We start from the raw sequence: 4,446 nt of genomic DNA, 5'->3' as shown, positions 1-4,446 counted from the left end.
AGTAGTTACCTTACCTAGAACTCTTCCCTGGGAGAAGAGCCCAGTATCTTAGAGTGAATGTTCACCAAAACCACAACACTGCCCTCCTTTACCCTTGGCTTTCACACCCTCTACTTGCATGTGATTTTTTTTTTTTTTTGAACTATTTTCTATAAAAGATGAGCAGAAGATCAGTAAAACACACCTGCCCACAAAGGCAGTGTTGTACCCTAGGAACGGGGTTGACAGGGGTATGGAAGTAAGCGGCCGGGTATATGAAACTGGAGAATAAAATCAGATTGGTGTTTCAAATTAATTTTACGGAAGTTTTTGCCTAATATCTGTCAGTTCTTGTGTGAAGTTGGGATGGTGGGGGTATGAAAGGTACTTCGAGATCTCCTAAAAGTAAGAAGTGAAACTATAATGAGATACCACCATTTCACATCCACTCGGGTGCCTATAATCAAAAAAGGAGGGCAGGAGGGGCGACAGTAACAAGTGTGAAGGAGGATATGGAGAAACTGGAACCCTTCCACATTACCAGGGGGGATATAAAATGGTGCAGCCACTCTGTGGTTTCTCGAAAAGTTAAACATAAAATTACCATAGCAATTCCACACCTAGGCATATATCCAAAAGAGCTCTAAACAGGTACTAAAATACATTCCTGTACAGATATGCTCACAGCAGCACTATTCACAATAGCTGAAAGGTGGAACAGACCGAAGATCCATCAACAGATGAAGAGATCAGCAAATTGTGGCCTACACATACAGTGGAATGGGATTTTATTCAACCCTAAAAAGGAAGGAAATCTCGATACATGCCACAATGTGGACAAACCTTGAAAACATTATGCTAAGTAGAAAAAGCCATACATGAAAGGTCACAGATTGCACGATTTCATTTATAGGAAATCTCAGGGAAAGGTAAATGCATAGAGATGCAGCACAGACTGGTATTTGTCAGGGGCTGAGGGGAGCAGGGGTGAATAACTAGCCAGTGGGCTGGGGTTTTATCTGGAGCCGATGAAAATGATTTGGAAGGAGATAAAGGTGGTGTTTTTACGACATTGTATATGTACTGAATTCCACTGTATCACCCACTCGAACATAGGGTTTTGTTTTTTTTTTAAGATTTTATTTATTTATTCATGAGACACAGAGAGAGGCAGAGACATAGGCAGAGGGAGAAGGAGGCTCCCTGGGGAGAGCCTGATGCAGGACTCGATCCCAGGACCTCGGGATCACAACCTGAGCCAAAGGCTCAACCACTGAGCCACCCAGGTGTCCCTCAAACATAGGTGATTTTATGTGGAGTTTCATCTCAATAAATGAAAAGAAACAAAATAGCAACAATTATAATAATAGTATTAGGTGTCAAACAGCAAGACCCAAGTCAATACAACAGCCTTCAGAATGTGAAAATATTCAGAGTAAACTAGAGTTTGGACAGAAGAGGGAGCAAGAAACACACAGACTTATAGAATTCTATGTGATTAAAAAAAGATTCAGAAAATCCCAGGTTTTTCTCCCCCAGGATCATGTCACACACTTGACACCTCCTTGAATGAATGATCATCTCCTCTAAATATAGAAGAGAATAAAAAACATGTAAAGTCTTCGATACCAAGAAAGAACTATTGAAGACTCACAGAATTGGCAGCACACAGGCTGACCTGAGAGATCATGCAGTCCAACCACCCTTACTGTGCAGATGGGAGAAGCTGCCCTCCCTCCCCCGCCCTCCGCACCCCCAGCACCCCCACCACTCCCCATCCCCGCGCTGGGGCCCCTTGGGCCCTGGGCTTCCCACCCCCCAAGCTCCAACTGTGGCCTCTGGGTCCTTACTTGTTTTCTCTTGAATCACATATCTATGGTGTTTCCAGGCCTGCAGTGAATCAGTGTCAGCCACCCCCTCCTCAGCTTTTCAGCATTCACAGCCAACGAAAATCAGGTTAAAAATAACATCTCTGGAGCAGCCTTCAATGGAAAAGCCCCCACCATGCAACCTCGTGTGTGTGAGACGTCAGCACGGGGAGCAGGTGTGCTGCCCGGGTCTGGGGAGGGCCTCGTGCAGGTGCAGCCCCCTGGTCGGCTGGGGTCAGCTCAGCCTTGAGAGGCAGGCCACAGAGGCTGAACTCCTCTCCAGGTGCTCCCTTCCAGATTGTTCCTGCCTGCCCGCACCTCCATACTAGAGGGCTGATTGAGCAATTTTCCCAGAGACCATCCTCTCCTAAGGACAGCTGTCTAAATAACTTTTTTTTTTTTTTTTTTTTTTTTTTACCCAACTTCATCTATGTCTTGGAACCTCTTTTTGAACTTGCTGGTGCCTTCCCTCCTTTCCTCCTTCCTACACCAGTTACTGGTATGGCTTACTTCCTTGTGGGGCCTCGGCAGAAAGTGGAGTGTGCAGTAGACACCCTATGGGTATTTCATCTCAAGGTGATAATGCAGATAAGTAGCAGCAGCAGCCAGAACTAAACCCCAAAGTTTCATACTCCCAACAGGGCTACCACAAACAGCAGGCCAGCGTCCAATACATTGCTATTTAACTTTGCTACAAGGGGACATTTGTCTTCATTACATTTTCAAATTTTTAGTCCCTGTAATACAACATTCTTATTAAGGATGGATTTATGTTCATGTTTTTGGAGCACCTAATACAGCACAGTGTCATGCCAGAAAGGCCTCTCTCTGCTAATTATCTAATTTCAAATAAAATTGGGATTAAGAAGCAGGCTCAGGGGGCCTGGGTGGCTCTATAGGTTAAGGGTCCTAGGATCGAGCCCCTGCTCAGCAGGGAGTCTGCTTCTCCCTCTCCCCATCCCCCTCCCCCCTGCTCATGCTCTCTCTCTCTCTCATTCTCTCTCAAATAAATAAATAATATCTTTTAAAAAAAAGAAATATAGGCTCTAGAGTTAGAATATTCATGTTCAGATTTTGGCATCAGTTGTTATCTGTGTGGTCTTAGGCATGATGTTTAACCTCCCTTGCCCTCAGTTTGCTCATCTATAAAATGAACATAACAATAAACACCTTCCTCTTAAAGCCATTATGACAAAAAAAAAAAGAACTAAAACATTTGAAGTACATATATGAGTTCCTGGCACATTCTAGGAGCTCAGCAAAAGTTATATATTGTTATCCTTCTCCAAACGGGACCCATCAATCACTCTTTAATCATGGAGAAGGGATCCCTGGGTGGCGCAGCGGTTTGGCGCCTGCCTTTGGCCCAGGGTGCGATCCTGGAGACCCGGGATCGAATCCCACATCGGGCTCCCGATGCATGGAGCCTGCTTCTCCCTCTGCCTGTGTCTCTGCCTCTCTCTCTCTCTGTGACTATCATAAAAAAAAAAAAAAAAATCATGGAGAAGAACCTGTCCCCAGGCAACAGATCTTCATGTCCTGACCTATCTGCTCTGAACTTTCACAGGGCTAAGAAGGATTCATGTGTTGGAAAGGTCTGATCGATAGCCCTTTCCAGACCTTAGTCCCTCTTCAACAACCCAGAAACCCTCTGCTTGAATATCTCCAGCAACAGGAAACTCACCCCTTCTCCAGGCTGACCATGTCATTTTTGGATGACCCATGGCTTCCATACCCACTGATCCTACCTCTGTCCCGTGGGGTCACCCAGCAGACGATCCTCACCCCCACCCCCGCCTTCTGCACGCTTAGCCTCTCAGACACATAAAGACACAATCATGTTTCCAGACTGAATATCCCTATATTCCTGAACTGTTATTCCAGGGACCTGATTTAACGTCCCCTGGACAAGAAATCCTGCTTGTTATAACCCTTCGGAACCACCCAATACTTACAAGGGAATCTGCCCAACTCCGGGGATCCAAGCTGGAGGGAAGAATGTAAAGGAGGCAAGGGGACCAGGCCTTTTCTTCATTCTTCCACCTGCTAACCCCCATCCCTATCCCTCTACACTTTTGAGAATCTTCAAAGACATGGCATTAGTTTCTTTTCGAATAGTTCCTGAGTTGGATGAACTGTCAGTGATCTTTCAATGGTGCCTTAATTGAGTAATTTATGCTTTCCATGTAATTTTAGGAAAAAGGGAGAGAGAGGAAACAGTGTCCAGTGAGGATTGTGTCAAGCTTCATGCTATTTTCCATGCATTACTTCATTTAAATGAACAACAATCATCAGAGACATTCTAATTATATTCTCTATTTTAAAGATTAGGTAACTGAGACTCGGAAAGGTCTGGCAACTTGCCCTCCATCCCAGAGTGGCTGAGCCCGGATATGAGCTCAGGCAATCCCGTGTAAAATTCCTCTTGCTAAACATGTCTTCCAGAGTCATGTGCTCAAGGACTCAGCTGGCGCACAAACCACTCACTCACACTGAGCCTGCCAACCACCAAGCTACCATAGTAATAAAGTACCCCCTAGACTAGGGCTCAGCAAAATATAGTCTATGAGCCAAATCTCCCCACTGACTGTTTTCGTAA

This window comes from Canis aureus, chromosome 4, assembly GCF_053574225.1.
Source record: "Canis aureus isolate CA01 chromosome 4, VMU_Caureus_v.1.0, whole genome shotgun sequence".
In the NCBI taxonomy this organism is placed as follows: domain Eukaryota; kingdom Metazoa; phylum Chordata; class Mammalia; order Carnivora; family Canidae; genus Canis; species Canis aureus.
This window is presented reverse-complemented; position numbering follows the sequence as displayed.